This window comes from Bos javanicus, chromosome 4 (assembly GCF_032452875.1).
Source record: "Bos javanicus breed banteng chromosome 4, ARS-OSU_banteng_1.0, whole genome shotgun sequence".
Lineage (NCBI taxonomy): Eukaryota > Metazoa > Chordata > Mammalia > Artiodactyla > Bovidae > Bos > Bos javanicus.
Genome location: NC_083871.1, coordinates 33,406,959 through 33,419,661, shown reverse-complemented (window position 1 = coordinate 33,419,661; position 12,703 = coordinate 33,406,959). Strand labels below are relative to the sequence as shown.

At 38.6% G+C, this 12,703-nt stretch overlaps 1 non-coding gene across 1 annotated transcript; it reads right to left on the bottom strand.

The window, feature by feature from the left end:
• Window positions 1-10,069: 10,069 nt before the first annotated feature.
• On the bottom strand, window positions 10,070-10,141 carry TRNAC-GCA (transfer RNA cysteine (anticodon GCA)). The gene has a single exon. It is a non-coding gene; the product is annotated as a tRNA-Cys (tRNA).
• Between the last annotated feature and the right edge of the window lie 2,562 nt (window positions 10,142-12,703).

Here is a 12,703-nt window from a genome sequence, read left to right as displayed (position 1 = left end):
AAGAATAAGAGAATGAGGAGACCTTTCCCTCCTTTACAATTTACATGTTTTTTTTCTTTTCCTTATGTAAAGATGTGTCTAAAAAAAAAAGATGTGTCTAGCGTGTTAAGCAGAATATAGATATTTATACTCGGGCTTATATTCAGTAACTTTGAGCAGGTTTGTTGTTTTTTTTTTTTAATTGCATTGTGCTTAACAGCTGTTCACCCCTCTGGTAGGAAGACCTGCCTCACTGACTTTTATGGCACTTGGAGTTATAAACAGTAAAATATTAACATGGGATCTTTTGAATTGACATTTGTGCTGTTTAGGATGCAACCTTTTGAGGAAGATAGGTGTATGAAATTTTTTTTACATCTAGGCAGTGTTTTTAAGTTAGGTAAATAGAACAGTAAACAAGGCTAACTTTCTTACAGTTTTTGGGAGAGTTTTGTTACCTACTAGTGGCTGCTGCTGCTGCTAAGTCACTTCAGTCGTGTCCGACTCTGTGTGACCCGGTAGACTGCAGCCCACCAGGCTCCCCCATCCCTGGGATTCTCCAGGCAAGAACACTGGAGTGGGTTGCCATTTCCTTCTCCAATGAGTGAAAGTGAAGTCGCTCAGTCCTGTCTGACTCTTCGCGACCTCATGGTCTGCAGCCTACTAGTGGCAGCTGAAGTGATTTTGAGTGTTTGTAGGATAATGTTAATTACCCAAATATTTCAGCCTGGAACTTTAAACACCTGGGCTGACATAAATTGCTCTCAATCATTGTGGCAGTCTTCAGAACAGTGGGTGTTGAAGATTTGGGGTAAAACACTGTGAGACGTTTTATACTCTACTAATTTTTAAAGACAATAAAAACCGATGAATAAAAAAATCAGTGGAGGATACTGTTTTGCATCTCCATTTTTGTCATGGCAGCAGAGGCAGTGCAGGAAAAGAAAGGGACACATCTAAACCTTATTTAAGTTACATGTTTAAGAAATTTCAGTCACTGATTTGTGTGGGCAGTTGTCTGGGATAGCAGAATTTTTGTTGTGTTTGTCTAATTATTCTTTTCTACTCTGGAATGAGCATACATGCTGACTTTAGTTGCAGTTTATGATACATTTAGTATTGTAGCTAAAAGAAATTTCATTATTGTAGCTATAATAAATTTCAGTTTCTGGCTTAGATTTCAACTTGTGTATTTATTTATGTGGATAATGTTACTAACACTGTTCTTCATGTTCAGATAGTTGGTGGATATCAATTATTATCCTTTTCTAGTAATGAAATCTATTTGATAGATTTTGTCTAAAGGCTTTCAGTTTTGGGGGAAAAGTCATTGTAGGGTGCCGAGGTCCTGCCCCGGCTGATCCAGGGTATTCGAAGCGGGGACAGCGTCGGCGACCTATTTATTTAAATATTTTATCAAAGATACAAAGAGTAATAGGATGAGGATAGCTCAGTAGGAAAATTCAGTGGAGAAAAGAGGCTGAGTAGCTTGGTTTACGCGGGAGACCAATAAAACTTCAAGACAAGAAGTTTGCACCACTTACGTAGGCCGCAGGCGTCCTTCCGTTCTCCCGAAGGAGAGGAGACACTGAGGCCTCCCTGGTCGGATCTTAGAAGCCCAGGCATAATTAGTAAGCATGGCGGGTTCCACGCTCCAGATGGAGACTCAGCCAGAGTGAGAGAGAGAGCGACATGGGGAGACCAGTATTTCGAGAAACTGATCCCAATTCTTTATTTTCCATGGTCTACTTGTATACACTGAGATGTTATGCAAAAGTCACGCGGGGTCAGCAGTCCTGACTTTTATCAAAGTCAGGTGCTTCATACAAATGTATACAGAGGTCTTAGGGGTGTTACATCATCTTCTGGCCAGGGGGGCCTGCTGACAATTTATGACCCTCTCCTTGTGACAATGGTCAGTCAACCAGGACACTTATTTCTCCAGGGGTGATTATTCTTAAAACAGACACCACCCAAATAAAGTTACATTCCTATAGGGTGAGGGTGTAGTGGGTTTTAGTTAAGGAAAGAATTTACTTAGCCTAAGGTATAACGTGATTAATATCAAAGGTTAATACTTATTTCTTCTATATATTCATTAATGTGTGTAAGGGCAGGGGATGTGGAGACTTAGCAACAAACATTGGCTCAACAAATGAAAAACCCTTCACCAATACAATTTCTAATCAGCCCATTATACTTATACTAATAGTTTTCTAACTTTTCTAAGGAACCTGTTTTTAGAAGGTTTAAAGCATCTCGTGCCTCTCACAGTTGGGAGGCTGTGAGCAATCACATGTGGCCGGACAAGCCTGTCAGGCAGGCTAGAGAACCTTCAGAGGAGTTTGTAGGTTAAAACTCTTATCACGCCCAGGAATTATTATTAACTGGAGCTCTAAGTTAACTCCTTCTCTGAAAGAGGTAGTGGGGGACAGCCCCCCGTAAAGTCAGAGGTGTAGGTGAGCACAAAGTAGTAAAGTAGGCAGGCTCTGGTTATGGGGGTAGATGCTCGAGGAGTTCCAGGGGGACTCCTGAGGCTCGATCCCGCCTTTGCGTATGTCGAGCCTCCTTCCTCATGACCTTTGTCATGGGCGGAGTACCTCACTCTGGCCCACAACAGTAGGCCATTTGGGTGTTTTAAGTATCCCCACCTTGAATTCTGCAAAAGAAAGAAATCAGTATTTGTGAATTTCTTTTGCTTTTCTCTCTTTCAGAATTATCAGAACCTGGGTATCTCACCCACATCTGTTAAATAATTTATTTTTAAATTTTTATGTAGCAGATCAGACGTGATTTCGTATTTAAGTTGGGAAGAAGCTGGTTTAGTGAAATATAATTGAGTTCTAAGTTTACTTTGTCATTAATTGTGTCCTTTAACAAATCTGTTTTCAGTTTTCTCATCTGTAAAATAATATTGGACAGAATCATTGGTAATTCTGGTAGACATATGCTGAATGGTAGCTAGATGAGGCATGTGCTTTTTCTCTGCAAACAAAAACATTTTGAATTGTGCCTTCTATGTTGTGATACCTTGATTCTCTACTGGTATCCTGGAAAAATGGCATAGTATAGAAAGCCAAACCAAAACAAACTCCCCCCACCCCTGACTAGCATTCTGGCATATGTGTTAGTTGAGGGTGGGAAGATATTTTAACCTGCTTCTTTGCAGGTTAATTAGTACAGGTGATATGCATCAATACTTAGACAGTAATGCTTTTCATTACCCCTTACACAGTTTAGGCATACTCTCAGTTTAGGTTTACAGCCCTATTACATAACCACACAATTCTTTTGGTTTGAAAATGCCTCATATTAAGAACTATGTTACAGTTCGAACTTTGGAAGTGAGTTATTTGGTTAGGTAGGATAGTCAGGAATTGAATTTTGGTTCATTGTGATTGTGTGTGTAATTATTTCATCAGTTTTTTCATGGACATTGATATATTGTAGACTGAAAACACTTAGTACTTATCTCAGCAAATAAGTAGTCTTTAATCATTTTTTTTACAGATTGTGATAGAAAATAGATCATTCAAAGTCTCTAAATGTTCCACATTCAACTCTAAAATATTCATAAACTGACTTATTTCCATGTACAAACTAATATTTTCTCTGCATATTCTCTACCATTTACAAAAATTGTTAAATTCCTTGAGGATTTCTTAACCTGCATTTTTCATCCTAGAAAATCAGGTACTAGTTACATTTTTAAGCTTCATAGGTTATTGAAAAAACTTACATATTCCTTTAATTTTAGTTCTGGTGACAAGGAGAATTAAAATATAAGTTCTCTTTCCATGGGTCAATAATAGTTTATGAAAAATTATTAAAATATACATTTAAATATAGGTGCATAAATATTTTAAAATAACATTTGGCAAACTTCTAAACCAATACATTAAGAGAAACTCCCACATAAAGCCATAACTTCCCTGTCTTGTGTATGGAAAGGACTAATGAAAGATTGAAGGAGATGGTGTGATGAAGTAAGCACAGTAGAGACAAATGATGATTTTCAAAATTAAAGTACTTTTAATAACGTGTACATAGTTCTTAGTTTTCTATAGGTCAAGATACTATTTCATAACTTGAATGTTAATTCAGATAACCTCATTTGAATAGCACCTCATTTTTCCAATGTGTTTGGGAAATGAGATGCTCGTATTTTTCTTGTAACTGGTGTTTGAGTTAAAATTCTCCGGTCAACTGCAGTGCTTTACTCAGCATTTTTTGTGGAGTAAAGTCTTCTGTTTAACTGAAGCTTACAATCTTAAGTGTTCAGATTTATATTACAATAAAGAATACTATTTAAAGCGTTGTGGATAAACTGCTTTTTAAAAAGCGTTATACGTTTCCCTACCTTATTAAAAAGACTCGGCATAGAATCCCTAAAAGTGACTTTACTCTGGATCTGTTTCTGTGAATGTACCCTGTGCAGTGGTTGCCCTTGGAGACTCCTGAGGCACACAGCGCTGTTTGCTACATGGCCCCATGGTGTGTTTGGTGTTCTTGGTCTGCTTTTGCTTTGCTGGCTCTTCCTACCAAGTTAGCAGTTATTTCCTGCACCTCTGCCTGTTTCTACCAGCTCTTTCCTCTGTGCTTCCTATCCTGACATGCTCATTATGTGGTTGTGAACTAGAAAAGCAGATAAGTAAATTTATCCAGTGTTTTAAAAAAAAAAAAAGCACTGAGACACCTAAGTTCAGTGAGTGAGCTTTTGCACTCTGAACCTCTTAATGTCTGGTGCTGAATAATCAGGAGAAAAAAAGATATATTCCTGTACTTGAACAAGGTGGTTAAAATGCAGATATGTGAAATGTTACCAAATATCATTGGTGATATAATCCTCTAAATAACTTTAAATGCAGTGACTTCCTTTCCTTGTTACTTTTTGCTTGAGAATGCTTTAGCAGACTGTTCATACCTTGCCTATCGTGATTATATTTTTGGCTGAAGCACTTTTTATCAATGCTACACATAGTAGAACTTTGGGTTGGGACTTTGATCAACATTATTTGTTACTGTATGGCTTTGGAGAAGATTCAGTATCATTTCTAAAGAGTCTTAGAGCCCTAATCATAGGTGATCCCAGTGGAGGTAGGATGATCATCTTAAAAGTCAGAGGTCAGCTTCTCAGCATTCACAGAAGATCCTTATCCCTTCCTCTAGCTTAACTGGCTTCATATTCAACTGATAATGGAAAATTGCTGTCCACTACACATTTATTAGAGGGTATTGTGTTAATCTCACTGCTGATTGATAAATGTCAGAACTTGGTTGAGAGATGCGATATTCAGGGGGAAATATGTGAAGCTTATCCACTATTGTATTAGTCTTATAGGTTTATAAACTATATCCCTGGGTCAGCCTGGAGAGCAGCTGAGTGTGTAGGTTGCATCGCTTTGCCCTGTCCTGTCTCCACTTGCTTTTGCCCCTGTCTTGCTTTGGTAAGATTCCAGCAGCCTACATTGAGTGTCAGCATTAGAAGCCATCACAGTGGATCTTCTTGAAATTGTTGTCAAGAACTTTGTTTATTATGTCAAAAAATGTCTTCTTTTTGTGAAGATTTCTATGAGAAATATCTTTTTTTTTTAGTGCCAAGAGTTGTATCTTTAGGCAGTTGATCTACTTATATCTACTGGGCACAAATGAATGTGTAGCTGGCAACTTCTCTTTTTCTCATAAAGCTATTAGAAATCTTAATGTTAAATCGGGAGAAAGAAATGGCAACCCACTCCAGTATTCTTGCCTGGAGAATCCTGTGGACAGAGGAGCATGGAGGGCTGCTGTCCATAGGGTTGCACAGAGTCAGACAAGACTGAAGAGACTTAGCAGCAGCATGCATTGGAGAAGGAAATGGCAGCCCACTCCAGTATTCTTGCCTGGAGAATCCCAGGGACAGAGGAGCCTGGTGGGCTGCCGTCTTTGGGGTTGCACAGAGTTGGACACTACTGACGTGACTTAAAAGCAGCAGCAGCAATGTTAAATCTGTGGCCAACCTCTGACACATATGTAGAACACCATACTGATGTATTTAGCCTTGTTTCTAGCTACACTTTGCTTCCATATTTTAATATAGATTTTCATTGATTTATCATATGCATATAGAAAAGTACACACAGCATAGGTGTACAATGATTTTTTTTTTTTTTTGCAAAAAGAACACAGCTTTATATCCAGCACCCAGTTCAAGAAAAAAGTGCATTACCCAAAGGAAACAAAATCATTGTTTCAGAAAGGTACCTGTACTTGCATGATGATCGCAGCATTACTTGGAATAGTCAAGACATGGAAAGAACTTAAGTGCCCATCAGTGATGAATGCATAAAGAAAATGTGATGTGTATACACAATTGAAAATTATTCAGCCATGAAAAGGGGGGAATCCTGCCGTTTGCCACAACTTGGATAGACCTTGAGGGCATTATGCTAAGTGAAGTAAGTCAGGGAAAGACAAGTACTGTGTGATCCCACTTATATGTGGAATCTTAAAGAAACTGTACCCACCAATACAGAGAACAGGTTGGTGGGAGGTTAGCAAAAAGGTGAAGGTGACAAAAGGTACAAGCTTCCAGTTTAAAGATAATTAAGTTCTGGGAATACAGTATTACTAATAAAAGAGAACACTACCTAAAGCCGCAGAAATCTCTTCCTTCCCTTCCTTCAGTTACTGCATGCTCCTAGCTTTCAACACCGTTAGTTTTGCCTCTTTTTGAATTTGATACAGCATTGAACATTAAATTACAGCTATGTGCAACAAAAAGGATGAATCTCACAAACATAATGTTGAGCAAAATAAACTAAATAGAAAAAGGTACGTATTAGTCCATTCATTTCAAATTCACAATGAGGCAACACTCAACAAATCCAGTCTGTGATGTGAATATACCACAGTATATCCATTCTGCCTAAATAGGACACTTGCATTGTTTTCACTCTTTGACTATTACTAATTGAATATTCATGAATATGTATTTTGGTGAATATATGTACCTATGAGTGCAGCGACATTCCAGGAATCAGTGAACTAAGATGGCCTGGAATGGGTGAATTTAACTCAGATGACCATTATATCTACTACTGTGGGCAGGAATCCCTTAGAAGAAATGGAGTAGCCATCATAGTCAACAAAAGAGTCCAAAATGTAGTACTTGGATGCAATCTCAAAAACGACAGAATGATCTCTGTTTGTTTCCAAGGCAAACCATTCAATATCATGGTAATCCAAGTCTATGCCCCAACCAGTAACACTGAAGAAGCTGAAGTTAAACAGTCTATGAAGACCTTCTAGAACTAACACCCAAAAAAGATGTCCTTTCATTATAGAGGACTGGAATGCAAAAGTAGGAAGTCAAGAAACACCTGGAGTAACGGGCAAATTTGCCCCTGGAATACAGAATGAAGCAAGGCAAAGGCTAATAGAGTTTTGCCAAGAGAACACACTGGTCATAGCAAACACCTTCTTCCAACAACATAAGAGAAGACTCTATACATGGACATCACCAGATGGTCAACACCGAAATCAGATTGATTATATTCTTTGCAGCCAAAGATGGAGAAGCCCTATACAGTCAGCAAAAACAAGACCGGGAGCTGAGTGTGGCTCGGATCATGAACTCCTTATTGCCAGATTCAGACTGAAATTGAAGAAAGTAGGGAAAACCACTAGACCATTCAGGTATGACCTAAATCAAATCCCTTATGACTATACAGTAGAAGTGAGAAATAAATTTAAGGGACTAGATCTGATAGACAGAGTGCCTGATGAACTATGGATGGAGGTTCGTGACACTGTACAGGAGACAGGGATCAAGACCATCCCCAAAAAAAGAAATGCAAAAAAGCAAAATGGCTGTCTGAGGAGGCCTTACAAATAGCTGTGAAAAGAAGAGAAGCGAAAAGCAAAGGAGAAAAGGAGAGATATAAGCAACTGAATGCAGAGTTCCAAAGAATAGCAAGGATAGATAAGAAAGCCTTCCTCAGCGATCAGTGCAAAGAAATAGAGGAAAACAATAGAATGGGAAAGACTAGACATCTCTTCAAGAAAATCAGAGATACCAAGGGAACATTTCATGCAAAGGTGGGCTCAATAAAGGACAGAAATGGTGGGACCTAACAGAAGCAGAAGATATTAAGAGGTGGCAAGAATACACAGAAGAACTGTACAAAGAAGATCTTCACGACCCAGATAATCACGATGGTGTGATCACTCACCTAGAGCCAGACATCCTGGAATATGAAGTCAAGTGGGCCTTAGAAAGCATCACTATGAACAAAGCTAGTGGAGGTGATGGAATTCCAGTTGAGCTATTCCAAATCCTGAAAGATGGTGCTATGAAAGTGCTGCACTCAATATGCCAGCAAATTTGGAAAACTCAGCAGTGGCCACAGGACTGGAAAAGGTCAGTTTTCATTCCAATGCCAAAGAATGCTCAAACTACTGCACAATTGCACTCATCTCACACGCTATTAAAGTAATGCTCAAAATTCTCCCAAGCCAGGCTTCAGCAATACGTGAAGCATGAACTTCCAGATGTTCATGCTGGTTTTAGAAAAGGCAGAGAAAGCAGAGATCAAATTGCCAACATCTGCTGGATCATGGAAAAAGCAAGAGAATTCCAGAAAAACATCTATTTCTGCTTCATTGACTATGCCAAAACCTTTGACTGTGTGGATCACAACAAACTGTGGAAAGTTCTTTAAGAAATGCGAATACTAGACCACCTGACTTGCCTCCTGAGAAATCTGCAAGCAAGTCAAGAAGCAACAGTTAGAATTGGACATGGAAAAACAGACTGGTTCCACATTGGGAAAGGAGTTCATCAAGGCTGTATATTGTCACCCTGCTTATTTAACTTATATGCAGAGTACATCATGAGAAACGGGCTGGAGGAAGCACAGGCTGGAATCAAGATTGCTGGGAGAAATATCAATAACCTCAGATATGCAGATGATACTACTCTTAGGGCAGACAGTGAAGTAGAACTAAAGAGCCTCTTGATGAAAGTGAAAGTGGAGAGTGAAAAAGTTGGCTTAAAGCTCAACATTCAGAAAACGAAGATCATCGCATCCGGTCCCATCACCTCATGGCAAATAGATGGGGAAACAGTGGAAACAGTGTCAGACTTTATTTTTCTGGGCTCCAAAATCACTGTAGATGGTGATTGCAGCCATGAAATTAAAAGATGCTTACTCCTTGGAAGGAAAGTTAAGAGCAACCTAGACAGCATATTGAAAAGCAAAGATATTACTCTGCCAACATAGGTCCATCTAGTGAAGGCTGTGGTTTTCTTGTGGTCATGTATGGATGTGAGAGTTGGACTATGAAGAAAGCTGAACACCGAAGAATTGATGCTTTTGAACTATGGTGTTGGAGAAGACTCTTGGGAGTCCCTTGGACTGCAAGGAGATCCAACCAGTCCATCCTAAAGGAAATCAGTCCTGGGTGTTCCTTGGAAGGACTGATGCTAAAGCTGAAACTCCAATACTTTGGCCACCTGATGCAAAGAGCTGACTCATTTGAAAAGACCCTAATGCTGGGAAAGATTTAAGGCAGGAGGAGAAGGGGACGACAGAGAATGAGATAGTTGGATGGCATCACCGACTGGATGGACATGGGTTTGGGTGGACTCCAGGAGTTGGTGATGGACAGGGAAGACTGGTGTGCTGTGGTTCATGGGTCGCAAAGAGTCAGACACGACTGAGCGACTGAACTGAAATGAACTGGCATTTCTGGGTGATATGGTATATAGATGTTTGGCTTCAGTGGATACAACAGTTTTCCAAAGGCATTGTACCAGGCTGCATGGTAGTCAGCAGTGTACAGTTGACTCCTGAACAGTGGAGTAGGGTTAGGGGTGCTGACTCTGAACATGGCCTGAAATCTGCATGTAACTTCACAGTGGGCTGCATCAGCATGCACTCTCAGATTGTACCAACCGCTGACTGTGTAGTACTGTGAAAAGTGAAGTCGCTCAGTCATGTCTGACTCTTTGTACACCCATGGACTATAGCCTAGCAGGCTCCTCTGTCCATGGAACTTTCCAGAAAAGAGTACTGGAGTGGGTTGCCATTTCTTTCTCCAGGGGATCATCCCAACCCAGGGATTGAACCTGGGTCTCCTGCATTGCAGGCAGATGCTTTACCGTCTGAGCCAACTGGGAAACCTGTGTAGTACTGTATTCAGTGAAAAAAGCCTGCATTAAGTGGACCCATGCAATTCAAACTCATGTTACTCAAGGGTCAACTGTATGAGAATTCCAGTTTCTCTAATCCTCACTAACACTTGAAATTTTTCTGTCTTCACTTAAGCGATTCTAGTGGTTTGATGGGGTGTCACATGGGGATTTATATAATTTGTATTTCCCTGATCTCTGTTGAAGTTAAGCACCTTTCCATAAGTCTGTTGGCCATCTGGAGAGTCTCTTTTGTGACATGCCAGTTCAAGTGGTTTATCATTTGCAATGTCTGATGTTTTGTTTGTGTAATTCTTTGTACATTCTATGTGGATCTTTGCTGAGTCTATGTGATGTAAGTATCTTTCCCCATTTGGTGGCTTGATTTTCCATTCTCTTTATGTTGTGATAAATAGAAACTCATAATTGTGAAGTAGTCCATCATAAAGTTCCGTCTTGGTTCGTGCTTATTGTGGCCTGCCTAAGAAATTGGTCTAGTACTCCAAGGTAATGAAAATATTCTTCTGTTTTCTTCTAGAAGATTTAGTTTTGTCCTTTACATTTATATCAGCAGTCCACCTGTACTTTATTTTTTGTTTATGCTGTGAAATATAGGAGTCAAGATTAAATGTTTTCCTTAGGAAATCAGTTTGAGGTGTGCTAACTAGCTTCAGTCCTGTCTGACTCTTTGCTACCCTGTGGACAGAAGCGCTTCAGGCCCCTCTGTCCATGGGATTCTCCAGGCAAGAATTCTGGAGTGGGTGGCCCTGGCCTCCTCCGGGGGATCTTCCCTAGTACCATTTATTAAAAAAGACCGTGCTTTCCTCACTACACTCAAGTGTCACATTTGTCATAAGTCGGGTGACTGAGCGACTGAACAACGACAAGGTGATGGCATCATTTGTGTGTGTGCTTCCGGACTCCCTCTTCTGTCCCATTAGTCTCTTTGTTCTTGAGCTAATATCATATTGGTTTAATAACTATATCTTTATAGTATATCGTGTTTGGAAATATAAGTTCTCCAGCTTTGTGTTCGAGACTGTCTTGGCTATTCTTGGGCTTTGCAAACTAGATATTAGGATCAGTTTGTCAATTTCCATTTAAAAAATCTGCTGGAATTTTTTTAAGATTGCATTTAATCTATACATCATCTGCCATCTTGACAAGACTTAAATGCAATCCATGAGTAAAAAATCTCCATCCCTTCATGTATTTGTAGCTATTCTGAAATTTTTCTCAAAGATGTTTCGTAGTTTTGAATATATAGATTTTATCTTTTTAGATTTGTTCTTCCATATTTAATCTCTGTATTACAATAATTTAAAAACTTTTTTCTTTTTTGTTGATATATAGACATTAAATTGCTTTTAAAAATATTGTTCTTGTAATTAGCAATTTTACCAGATGTGCTTATTCATTCTAATAGATTTTCTGCAGTTTTGTGTGTGTGTGTGTGTGTTTAGCATTCTGAAAACATTGTCGTGTCTTCTACCTATTTTATTTCTTCCCTTTTTAAACTTTATGGCTTTTCTTTTTTGTCTTACTGCACTGCCTAGGACCACAGTGTTGTAGAAAGCATTAACAGTTTTACCACTAAATATGATGTTTGCAGTAGGTTTTTCTTAGTTCTTTTTACTAGTAGATTGCTGAGAATTTTGTGAGTGGATGCTGAATGAGTTTGAGCAAACTCCAGGAGATAGTGAAGGATAGGGAAGCTGGCGAGCTATAATTCATGGGGTCGCAAAGAGTCAGACATGACTTAGCAACTAAACAACAACAAATGTTGTCAAATAGTTTTTCTATCAAGATGATCATATGATTTCTCTCCTTTTTTCTCTTTATGTAGTTAATCACACTAATTGAGTTTTTGATGATAACCCACCCTGGAATAAATAAACTGGGTTGTGCTGTATTATCTTTTTTACGTATCTTTACATTAAGTGAGGTGATACTGTATTTGGGATTTTTGCACATTCATGAAAGTGATTGGTCTGTGATTGTTCTTATAGTGTCCTTGTCTCGATTTGTCAGTAAGATTATCTGACTTTACAAGTTGGGAAATGTTCTTTTATTCTGTTTTGTAGAAGAATTTGTGTACAGTTAATATTATTTCTTTCTTAAACTTTTGGAAGAATTCACCAGGGAAGAAATCTGAACCACAAATTGTCTTTGTGGGAAGTCTTTTAGTAATAGACTCAATTTCTTTAATAGATACCGAACAATTCAGATTTCCTGTTTATTCTTTTATCAGTTTCAGTGAGTTTTTCAAGGAATACACCTATTCCTGTATGTTACCAAATTTAAAGCTTCTCTCAATATCCTCTGAATATCTTTTTATCATTTAAAAATCTGGTCATTTCCCATTTTTCTCTCCTGATTTTGGTAATTTCTGTTTTTCCCATTTTTTTTTCCTTGCTGGGAGTATATAAATTTTATTAATATCTTCAGAGAACCAGCCTTTAGCTTTGTTAATTTCCTCTCTGTATATTTCTTAATTTGTTGCTTTCTCTTTATCATATTTAGTATTTCCTTCCTTCTGCTTTTTTTTTT